This window comes from Prionailurus bengalensis, chromosome B3 (genome assembly GCF_016509475.1).
Source record: "Prionailurus bengalensis isolate Pbe53 chromosome B3, Fcat_Pben_1.1_paternal_pri, whole genome shotgun sequence".
Taxonomy (NCBI): domain Eukaryota; kingdom Metazoa; phylum Chordata; class Mammalia; order Carnivora; family Felidae; genus Prionailurus; species Prionailurus bengalensis.
The window spans coordinates 115,104,154-115,116,196 of NC_057355.1; the positions used below are offsets into that span (position 1 = coordinate 115,104,154).

The following is a 12,043-nucleotide window of genomic DNA, read 5'->3' on the forward strand; positions in this document are numbered from 1 at the left end:
TTCACGTATAAAGAAACTAATGTGTAAAGGGAGGCAAGTCCAGGATGTACTTGAATCCAGGAGTGTAAATCCCAACCAAGACTGTCCTGAGACCAAAATTCCTCGGAGCCCCTGGGCCACCCCAAGTCGGATGCAATTCTAAACAAGCCAGAGCCTCACCGAACAGCTCCACAGTGCTGGGCTCCACTGTGTTCTGGAAGGTTCTTCTGAATTGTGCTTCCAGAAGGTCGGGACAGGGAGAAGCCGCAAAGGCCCGGCGCAGTATCAGGTTCCCCCTTTTCTGTCAGCAGGCATGGAAGAGGCTTTAAGAAAATGGAGTAGTATTATTTGTTTGTTTTTACAGTGACTCATCTGTCGTAACTGGGTTAAAGTCCACTTAAAGAAAAGGAGAACAAAAGACCTCCTGTTAGTGCTGGAAGTTTGCCTCTTGAGATATCACTGAGAGGAACTGGGAAGAAAAAAAAAAAAAACCCAGCAGGGCAGAGGAAGCTGCAGGCCTTCAGGAACACAGCGGCACTTTGGAAAGGCAAACACGGTGACTTTCATCTCCAGCGCCCTATCTGAGCTGGCCGCTCCCCTTGCTGTTGCTTTGTGACCCACTGCAGTGCTAGCCATCAGACACAGACCAGTGCCCTGTTCCCACACTCTTCGAACATGAGGAGGTTGCCAGGAGCTATGGCATTACGGGCAAATCTCCATATTCAACCAACTCGAGTCTGGGGAGCAGGAGGAGGATGGTGGTGTCAGTGGTGATACTAACGTAAAAAACCTACTAAGTGCCAGGCACCATCCTAACGTTATGTATCACAACGCACTTCAGAAACCCCGGGAGGCTACCATGCTACCTCTCCAGCTGCCGCAGGACATGCCAAAAGGCAGAAATCTGGTCGTGTACTCTTTGGGAAACCCATTGGCGTCAGTGCAGGTACAGGAACCACGGGGCTGGTGGGCTTCAGGTGGGGTGGGACCAGGTTTCCAAGTGGCATCTTCCAGAGTGCAAACTCAGACCATCCGAACCCAAGATGCAAGGACTTACACCCTTGCACTCTTCAAATTAAAACAACAACAACAACAACAAGAAGCTGGAGAAAGACAAGACTCTACAGTTCTCTGCCGTCCAATCAGCCGCACCTGTGGTACGCTTGCATCCGTGTCCTTTATCTGCTAGTTCTTTGAAAATATTATTCTCACCTCTGGCCACCCAGACATGAGGCAGGTCCGTACCATGACTGCCCATTCTAGTTTTGGTTCCTCCTCCCCTTAATTGTAAAAAGCTGGAATTTCTCAGCTCCAAGGCTGTGAAAGACAGATGGGGACATGAAGGAGAAGATAAAAATCCCCTGAAAGTTCCAGGTCCCTCCTCCATCATAAGTGTTTCATATCACTCTCTTTCTTCCCAGGGACCTTCCTGTCCCTCAGAGACTAGGGTCCCAGACCTCTGCCCTGCAGGATGATAAGACTTTCTGGGCCTTCCAATTCAAATAGTCAACCCTAATCATTCCATTTCCTGAACAAGACTTATTTTAGGTAATTTATGTTCAAACACCAAGAATTCCTCAACAGAAACCCCCGGATGAAAGTGTTATTGTGCTAATCTGTCCTCTCTTTGCTCATGGATAACCACATTCCACCAAATGCCGCAGACGGGTGTGGGAAGCCACTTACTTGCCGTGGTAGAGGTGCCATAATTAAGCTGCTCCGATGCAGGGTTGGTCCTCTGCTTTTCTGTACGCTGCTCTGTGACTTTGAGGGGATTATTTGCGCTAACAAGCAAGGCCTCCACAAACAATGGGTTGAGAGGACGACTCAAAAGAAGCCGACCCAGTGCTCTCTGGGATGCTTCTCCCTTTGACTGGCCTCACGAGGATCAGGCCCCTGATGGAATCACTGGAGATTTAGGGCTTGATTAAACCCTGGCTTTGGGCCAACATGCTGGTGGCCCCTTGATTTTCCCAGGTCCACCCAAGTGGCATAAACACCAGAGTAAGAATATGAACCGCTTAGCTGATCCCACAAGAGTCACTGCTCATTAGCTAGGAGTCTTAGTATCACCAGCTCACAGGGTTCAACAGGCATCAGCATGCCCGATCCTGGAAGGACAGCCTGACTTTAGGTTAATTGTCCCTACATCTGCACTCTCTGGAGCCACAGCTGGGGGGCTTTGTAGACCAACTTCACCATAGGGATCTTTGGGATTCCCATCCTTTCTTGGCCCAGTAAAGCCCAAGCTGTCCACCAGAGGCAACTAAATCATCTTAGTGTGCTGTCCCTGATTATTATTGGCATTTAGCGATCATTTTGCTTCTGAACAAATGGTTGGATCTTGCACAGCCCAAAGCATAAAGATTGGCCATGTTCACCTACTGGAGGGCACTGGAGAATTTCTCATGTGAGGGTACCCATGAAACACAAACGGAGCAACTGCATCCTTTCTTGGAGGAGCAACTGCATCCTTTCTTGAGTCTGGCGATTTTGTTGTTGCTTCGACTCAGCATTTGCTTGTGACCCTTAAGGACTCAGAAGACAGAGTAAGCTGCTTAGGTCTCCATATGGCTCAGGACAGAGCAATCAATATTCATTCCTTGAGCCCCAAAGCTAGCAGTCTCAGGGATCCCCAGGATTATCCTGAGGCTACCCCCGAAAGCATGAACCCCATAGTTGGTCGGTCTCATAGCCAAGTCTCACCAGGAACCTGCATGTCCTGGCAAGATGTGGGTGACTTAGGAATGGCCTAACAACAGAAGGGGGAGAGCCAGGTATGACACATCCCACCCTGACCAGCTGTGTGATCTTGGTTCTCATCTCTGCCGTAGTATCCATGCCCATGAACATGATGATGATCCTGCCACCAACTTTTCCCCTGTAGGAGGCTGCAAGAGTGAATTCATTAATGTTTATTGAGCACCGGGATTTCTTTGGAGAGTGGCCTTTATAAATATAAGGCATGATTAAAGGATGTCAGTTTGCTAACTCTCAGAGGAAGTACTTAATGGGATCAGGGCTAAATATCTTGATGATTGAGTTTCATTCTTTATTCAAATATGCACAGGGCTCCCATCACTCAATTCTGCCGTCCACTCATGTTATTATCCTGTTTTATTTTCTCATTTCCATATATAATAGTACAACAGCTGTTCCCCTCATACCATGCTTACCCACTGCCTCCTTCCCTCACCCCAGCTTCTGACACCTCCCCTGAGGTTACCAAGACCACCTGATTGTCAAGCTCATTGGCTTTTTCTCATTTTTCATTCTCCTTGTCCTTTCTGAGCATGACACTGGTCACTACCTGCTCCTCACCCTCAAAAGTCTTATTCTGTGGTTTCCTCAACCCAGGCAGGTCCAAACTGATGTCACCATTGTCTTCAAATCAATTCCCTGCCCTGCCCTGCCCTCCAAACCTCCCTCTCCACGGACAACCCCCCAGTGCAGGCCCTTACTGTCCTAGCCTGCCCGTTTCTTAAAAAAACCTATCCCTGCCCTCTACACTCGAGGCAGGTGTGACACATGTATGTCTGTGAACTGTTCCACAGGCCTCTCTGCACCACCTAGGCCTCTGGCTGTTCTTTTCCCAAGCCCACCTCAGTCTCCTGCTCCCTGCCGGTGGGTGAGCTGCTCCAGATCCAGACACCATAGGACCCGCTCTCCTGCTCACCCACCTTCCTGCCTGCTTCCCAGACCAGCAGGCACTCTTGCTCCCAGCAGGCCATCTGAACTGACTGAAAATCTAGCAGCCCTTCTTCTAGGGGCACCATGACAGACTTGTCCCCTCCAACAGCCCCCGGTGGACCCAGCCAAATAGACACACGTCAACACTTCCATAGACGCACAAACGCTGATATACACAGATGTGCAAAGAGATGCAGGTACACGCACAGGCACACCCAGACACACACACAGGCACACACACAAGCACACACAGACATAGAGGCTCATATATACAGATACATACATACTCATGTAGGCATACACAAATACTGAGATATAGACACAGACACAAATACTCACATAGACATACAAACACATACTGACAGCCAGAAGCACCCACACAGATGTATACATAGACACACATACTCACATAGGCATGCACGTTAATACACAAAGTCACAAGCATACACACACAGAGACACACACATGGATTTTTGCTGCCCTCCCAGCATCCTGACAGGCTGAACTGATCTCCCTCACCCCTGCTGAGTAGCCAATTCTTACTCCTGCCCTTCTTCATTCTCATCTGTATTAGTCAGGGTTCTCCAGAGAAACAGAACCAATAGAATATATATATATATATATATATATATGTTTATCTGTCTCTCTTTCTACACACACACATACACACACACACACACACACACACAGAAATTTTAAGAAACTGGCTCATGCAATTGGCTGGTAAGTCTGAAATCTGCAGCTTGAGTCTGAAGGCAGTCTGGAGGCAGAATTCCCTTTGCCTCAGGGGACTCCGATCTTTTCTCTCAAGGCCTCCAATGGATTGGATGAGGGCCATCACATTATGGAGGGTCATCGGCTCTACGCAAAGTGTACTGATTGCAATGTTAATCTTACCTAAAACAAAAAAATAAAGAAAACCTTCAGAGCAACACCTAGACTGATACTTCATCAAGTATCTGGTACCGTGGCCTAACCAAGTTGACACACAAAGTTAGCCACCACCTGGCGGCAAGCCAGTGCTCATGTAAGTCTCCCAAAACGTCACCCTTATCACAATGGCTCCCTGCTCTAAAACTTAAACATCTTCACTCCTGGATCAGAGTAGGCACGCGGTAAATATTTGTTCAGTAATTAAATAACGAATAGCCTTTGTGACAGGCTCTACACACAGCTCAACACAGGAGACTGTTTTGAGGGCCCAACAGTGAGCTCTGCTAGGAGCTGAGGATGCAAATATCAAAAGCCACTCTACACATTCCTTGTCTTTTCCGTCTGCCTTCTTGAGGCCGGGAGCCGTGCTGCTGATGTCTCTAATCCTGTCACAGTGCGCAACGGAGTCCTTTATACAAAGCAGGCCCTCAGTTGTGGATAAATTAACTTGATTCTTTTTACTGATCCCTGTATCAAATTTACCTGAAATAGAATACATTGTAGAGCCCCATTTTTAAAAGTATGATTCATAGCGTCCAAGCCCGTTTCTACCTTTATTTTTAAGATGCAGATGTGAAGAGGTATTTTCATACTCAGGAAGGATATATATACCACAGAACATTGACAGTGGTCTCTAGGGGTGGGCTTGTGGGTGGCTTCTATTTGATTTTTTATACTTTTCTGTGTCTTCCCCATTGTCCTCTGTGACCATGTGTTATTTTTAGAACCATAAAAAAACTGCGTGTTTTTTTCTTTCATCTTTTCATTTATGAGTATGCAGAGATTCAGGGTCCCGCTCTGTGCGCTTTCTTGAGGCCCTTGGCATACCCCTTGGCTTTCCTTTGAAGAGAAGGCGTTCTGAGACACCTTTGTAAAAATCTGTGAGGTCATAAAGGTAAAGTTAACTGCAAACGGTTGTTCTGTTTTAATTATGTCCAAGTGTCGGGTAACATGGAACTTTCAAGGAAAGCGTTCAGGGAGTTAATGATTACGGCTGTTGTTAAACTGTTGTTAAGACGGAGAGCCAGTGCCGGGAAGCTGGGCACAGCGTCTTGCCTCCAGCCACTCCTCCAGCGCCCGGCCCTGCCACTGCTCCTGGGCCGCCTGTCGCCTGTCAGCCTGCTGTTAGGCTGCGTCCCAGCCAGACGAACAACACCCAGCCATGATGGAAGCGATTGTTCCTTGAACCTTGCTTCAGTCCCGCCTGCCGGGGTCTCCGGAGGAAGTGTTCACCTCTAGCCCAAATGAAATGGAGCTTCAGAAAAGCCTCAACAGAGGCCCCGAGCTTTGTATTTCTCAGACTGCCAGAGCCACCAGCTGCTGAGTGCCACGGAACTCCCAAAACCATGAAGGGGAAACCAAAGAGCTGGAGGAACGCAGACATCGCGTGGCCCCGAGAGTCTGTCTCCAGGGTCACCCGGACATGCGGCAGGTGGGCCCGGGGAGTGACAGGGGCCGCTTGCTTGCAGGAAGGTGGGGCGAACGAGAACAAGGAGGCCATGCCCACTCGGAGGCTGAAATTCCAAGAAACTCGCCCTGCGCGAGGCCAAATTTGTGAAATCCTCTCGTCCTGGAAAGGATCCCACACAAATTTCTGGGGTTTCCAGTGTGATATTTGATAAGTGCCAATGGGCTGAAAATATTCCCAAGATTTTTGGGCTTTGTACAGTTAGTGGTGGCTGCCGAAGGCCGTCTCACCGCCTGCAGTGTCCCGCCAGTGGCTGCGGTGGCCAGGCAAGGGCCGGCATTTGTGCCTGACCGCTTTGGCCCTCCCGTGGGGCGTGCCCTGCCATCTGGGCCTGCGGAGGAAAGCAGGGCTCCGGTTCCACGTCCTCACAGGCAGCATCCCCTGCAGGCAAAGAGATAGTAGCAGCAGCCCCCCCAAATGCCCTGGTGGCAGCACAGTGGGCCCCAGCCAGGCTGCCCTCCTTGCTCCCTTTCAGCCACCAAATGCCAGAGCTGGAGGAAATCTTTGTGCTCATCCACCCAACCTCCTCACTGACTAGCAGGTACCCCCTCAGACGCGAGCTCCCTGAGGGCAGAGCGGGGCTGGCTCTGGTCTTCGTACCTTTGTGTTCCCAGAGCCTGGCATTGAGTAGGGCTCCCCAAGTAGGAGGTGAATGAGTGGGCGAATGAATGAACCAACTCTTTTCTTGTTGTCTTACCTGCACAGAGTGACACTTTGGACAGGTCACATTTTCCTCTGTCCCCTCGGCTTTTTGGTAGAATGAGCCCACTGCTGTTGGTTCCCCTCCCAGCTCACAGAATCCCCAGAGCCAAGCCCACCACGGCCTTCTGGTGAGCGTCTCAGGAGGAGCACCCACAGAAAGGAGGAGCACCCACAGAAAGGATTACCAACCTCAGCCTTCGTATCTGTTTCCCAGGGCTGCTGTAACAGGACCACAAACTTGGTGAAGCTTGGCTTACAACAGGAGTGTATTCCCCCACAGTTCTGGAGGCTGGAAGTCTGAAATCAAGGCGTTGGCAAGGTTGTCTCTCGCTGAGGGCTCTGAGGGAGAATCTGTTCCAGGCCTCTCTCCAGCTTCTGGTGGTTGCCTGCTATCCTTAGCACTCCCTGACATCTGGCTGCGTGATCGCTCCGATCCCTGTCTCCCTCCTCATGCACCACTCTCCCTGTGTCTCTCCTCTTCTTGTCAGGAACTGTATCTCAAGACTCAGCCTCTCCACTGCACTGGCCTGGGCCAACTGCCAATCTGCTGTGTCACCTTGGAGAGGTGTCTTTACTTCTCTGTGCAGTTTTCCTGCTTAAACTTTGGAAGGAATTAAGGGTTTACCCTACTCCAGTATGACCTCATCTTCACAAATTACATCTGCCACGACCCTACTTTAACAGGACACGTTCTGAGCTCCAGGAAGGACATGGATTTTAGGGGGCTACCATCCAACCCAGAACAGCCTTCCTGCTCCCACCCCGACAAAGTTCTATCTTATTCTCCACCTCCATCACTGCCCCTTCCTTTAGTTGGGGGTGTGGGCTTCGGGAATGTGGTTTCACCTGCTCACTAGTCTAAGCAGCAGTTGGGAGGCCAAGGGTAGGGAGCTGTCTGTCACTGTTTCCCTCCATGGACATGCACACCCTGGGGTTCCCTGAACTGCCAAGTCTGAACTGTAAGTCAGTATACCCAGTCCACGCCGCATAATAGCGTCACCCGGGAAGCTCTTCACACACACGGAGCACTCCCAGGATGCCAGTTCACTTGGTCAGAGTGGCACCTGACATGCCTATTTTTTGAAAGCTCATCAGGTGACTCTAATGTGAAGCCCGGATAAGAACAACTGTGTCAGATGCTGTGGAAACAGCTCTCTCTTTAGAAGAGGGGATGCAGCCACACTCACATGCACACACACACACACACACACAGCAGGAATATGAGCTTCTGCAGTTCACTGCCTGCTGGACCCTGAATACCCATTAGAAAATTCCCCCACCTACATCACAGGCTGCACGAGAGAACAAACGCATACTTGGAGGACCTGAAACAGACAGCAGCAAGCACAAAATGTCCTTACGTTTCCTGTTTTACTTCGAAAGTTGGAATTTTGCTTTCCCTTCTATAATATAGCCATCTTCTTTTACAATTGAAAAAAAAAAAGAGAGATTTTTTTTTTCTCCCAAAATATCCAAGTGTAGACATGAGGCTCCAGAAAGATGTGCCATGTTTAAGCTGTGGCTTTGTAGACTCTTCAACACCTTATTAGGTCCCCCTGAGGTTCCCGACTTTGGTAAGCCCAGACAGAGTGTGAGAAGGAGCAATCAAGCTGCTCAAACTTTGGAACAAATTGCATCTTATGGAGGGCAGCCTGTGCCCAGAGAGATTAGGTAACTCACCCAAGATCACACAGTTTGTCATCAGTGGGAACTGTATCTCAAGATCCAACTTTGCCGCTGCACCGACTTAGGTCAACTGCAGATTTGCTGTGTGACCTTGGATAGGGGTCTTTACCTCTCTGTGTCGGTTTTCCTGCCCATAAAATGCTGATGATATCTGTCCCAACTCGGAGGATGTGTGTGGAAGCACTTAAAAATTGTATGGAAAGGCAAGGCGCTGTAATCGTGGTGGTTACAGCCTAACACTTCTAGGGGAGGCACGGTGACGCCCCCAGGAGGGGCCGCTGCAGGGTCATGCTGACAGGCCAGTGCGGTGCACTCTGCCCCTTTGAGCTGAGAGGTCCAGGTGAGCTCCCTAACGTTCCAGTCCAGGGAAGGCGGGGCCTTGGGAGCTTATGCCCCTCACCTCAGTTTGCTCTCCCCTGCTCCAAGCTCTTATCTGCCCGGCCCCAGCCAGGGTAACAGGCCAAAGAAGGCATTTCCCCCCCAAAACAACCTTCTTGTCCCAATCCTGAGAATGTCATTTCAAAAGGGTAAGTCATGGAAAACTAAGTGGCAAACAACAGCACTGCCAGCCTCTTCTTTCTCCTCTCACGAGGCCGCAGAGACCTTTCCCCACAACCTGTCTCCTCGGGAGGAAGTGGGCGGCCAGCCTGCTCCGGACCCCTCCCTGGCTGTCCCAGTCCTGAGGAGCCTGCTCGGCCCAAGCCTGCCCTTTTCTGTTTACACTGGGAGAGGAGCTTCTGCGGAGCTTAAGTGCAGTTCTGGCCCTTTTGTTTGTTTTCAAGTCAAGTTACAACTTTGCTCCTGGATTTTTTGCAAATTCCACGTATCTTCTTCTGTCCACGGTCTCTGCACAAATCCTTGAGAGCTTCCCTCCTCCTCTGTGGACAAATAACCAGAGGCCCGGGGAAGGGGCAAGGAACACAGGGATGGGTGGGTAGACGACAGACAGACGCAGAGGAGGCACACCAGGAAGGGCCAGAGGCTGTCCCCCGGTGCCTCAGGGGGACAGAGTGCGTCTGGCAACGCAGAAGCAGCCATAGGTCACCCAGGGAGGACAGAGCCAAAGGAAGCCCAGCCACCCAACGTCCTGCCCCCTTGCTGCAAAGACCTCCACAGGGAGGAAGACCCAGGCTGAAAGGCAAAGAAACCCCAGGCCTCAGCGGAGGGAATAAAGAAAGGAAGTTCTGATTTGGAGGGAAGGAGCCCACGTGGTTTCTGGCAGGCATTGGTCCGAGTCCCAAGGGGCCTAAAAAGGACACCACGAGGAGCTGTGTGACAAGGGCTGCGGGTCTGAGGGTTAGGCCCATCGAGGCCCACCCCAGGCATGGCGGGGCCGGTGGGGAAGGCCCAGGACACGGCTGGGCACCAGCACAGCATCTGAGAGTTCCCGTCCCTGCTCTTTCCTCCCCAAACACCATGGTCCCCATAAACCACTGATGAAGAGCAAACAACTACAAGCTGAAGCCCACCAAGGAGAGAAAGAATCAAACCGAGCCGAACAAACTGATAGCGGGGTGTCCAGCCATGCTGTTGGCTGGTCCTCCTTCCCAGCTGGAGCCCCCACCCCACCCCACTCCGGCTTGTGCCAGGAGCACTCACTGGCTTCAAGCCCTGTGTTGCAGTGTGGGAGAGGTGAGGGGTGGTCCCAGGGGCCGGCAAAGTGGGACTGCTGGAATCTCAGCTCCCAGTGACTTGACCCAGAGCTGGGTTTTAACCTCCCCTGACCTGGGGCAGCAGCGGCAGGTAGCTGGGATGACCGCAGGGTGCCCTCAAGTCCTCACTGAAGGACTCACTTTTCCCATCACCCCTCCATGTCATGGTCCAAAGGCATGAGACTCAGCCCTCAGCAGTCCAGCCCGGAGCCGCATTCAAGGAGCCTCAGGAAGTGGGGGTCGAGTGAATGAGAACAGGCCAGGCCCCTTCTGCCTTGAGGAGCCGTTCTGGCTTCCTGAAACAGGTGCTGTTGCTAACCCATGGAAGGACCTTCCACAGCCAGGCCTGGGTTCCACCCTCCTGGAGCTGTTGGGCCCTGGTGCTTCCTGTCACTCATCACTCTGCCACAAGACCAGCCTCCCTCTCCTCAGGCCTCTGCCCTTTGCATGCACGCCCTCATCTTTCCAGCCTCCAGCCTGTTCCATCTCAGTCTCTCATCTGCCTGGCCCCCTTAGCCACCTCCCACACTCACTTCCCAGACCTTGCCACCAGTGGCTCTGGAACATCAGCTTCTCCTCTCACCTCTTCCTTTCTGCCACTGTCCTCTCCTGCCCTTTCTTGTGCCCACCCCCTGCCCATGTCCCTTTAAGAGCTTCCTTTTCCACCCAAGGTTTCATCTGCACCACTCTCCTCTCTGGCCAGCAAGTCAGCCAAACCACTGTCCCTGAGGCCTTTCCCCCTCCTTGGACTCCCCAGACCCCACCTCCACCTGCCACCCACAGAGTCTCTCACTGCTCACCAGACCAAGAAGATCCAGGCATCTCTTCAGGGGCTTCCTTGCACCTCTTTCCCCCACCTCACGGTTCCTTCACATCACCCTCTCATCTTCCCTTCCCTCGGTCTGTGTGCAGCTGACACCCCGTCTTCCTCTGCAAAACTAACTTACTTACCAGGCCCAAAGCGGCCTCATCGGCTCCTGTCTCTTCCATGCCATGCCATCCTCTGTCCTCGTTCCTGGATCAGAAGTTGCATTAATGGGATTCCCTGTGATGGGAATGCACATTCACATTTGAGAAGCATGGCACCAAAGCATGGCCACATCTTCCTTATCCTAAAATGGCTTCCCCTGGGCCCACTGTCTTTAAGTTCACCATCATTTTCTTTTGTTCCATGTATTACAAACTTCTTTATGGGGTCCCTGACACCTCCTGCTTCTATTTTCTCTCCTCGGGTTTTGGCAACTGGCCGCTGCTTGGGGCCATTTTCATAGGCCTTGCTCCCAACCATGGCCCCGGGAACCACCTCCACAACCCCCTCCTCACATGGCTCAGCCCCCACTGACTACTCAGATTCTCTTCTTGGGCTCTCCTGACAACCTTCTTCCAGGTTTCCCTCTCTCTTCCTCGGTTTGCCCATCTCTGTTTATGAATCTCCACCCTCCCCATTGCCCAGGTTCAAAATCCTCAGAATTGTTTTCATCTCCCCTTCCTCTCTTTGCACATCTCATCAGCCTCCAGAAACCTGCAGAATCTTCTTTTGCACTATTTTTTACATCCCTCCCCATCCCAATGTTGCTATCTAAATTCAAACCCTTGTCATCTCTCCCCCAGGACCTTTCTCCTCTGCCCTCGGGCCTCCTCTCTCGTGTCTACCTGCCAGTGGACACAGAGCCCATCAGAGTGGCCTGTCTCCCTCTCAAGAGCCCATGTGGACTTGGTGCTGCTCCTGGCCCTTCAGCCAGGGAGATGCCCTCCTGTTCTAGCCCGGTCCTTGTTACTGCTATCATCAGTCACAGATATCGACTGAGGACCTGCTGTGTCTGATGTGTTCCTGTGCCCGGATTGTAGTCCCTTACTTTCCACTCCCAAAACTTGCCACCTGCACTCACCCAGTTTTCCTCTTTTTGTTCACTTGCTTTATCTGCTCCCGTAC

The 12,043-nt window shown here is 51.5% G+C and overlaps 1 long non-coding RNA gene across 1 annotated transcript; it reads right to left on the minus strand.

Moving 5' to 3' along the window:
• Positions 1-5,034: 5,034 nt before the first annotated feature.
• Positions 5,035-11,662, minus strand: LOC122467774. The gene is made up of 3 exons (XR_006293057.1): positions 11,062-11,662; positions 6,962-7,069; positions 5,035-6,401 (listed from the first exon to the last, which is right to left on the minus strand). It is a non-coding gene; the product is annotated as an uncharacterized LOC122467774 (long non-coding RNA).
• Between the last annotated feature and the right edge of the window lie 381 nt (positions 11,663-12,043).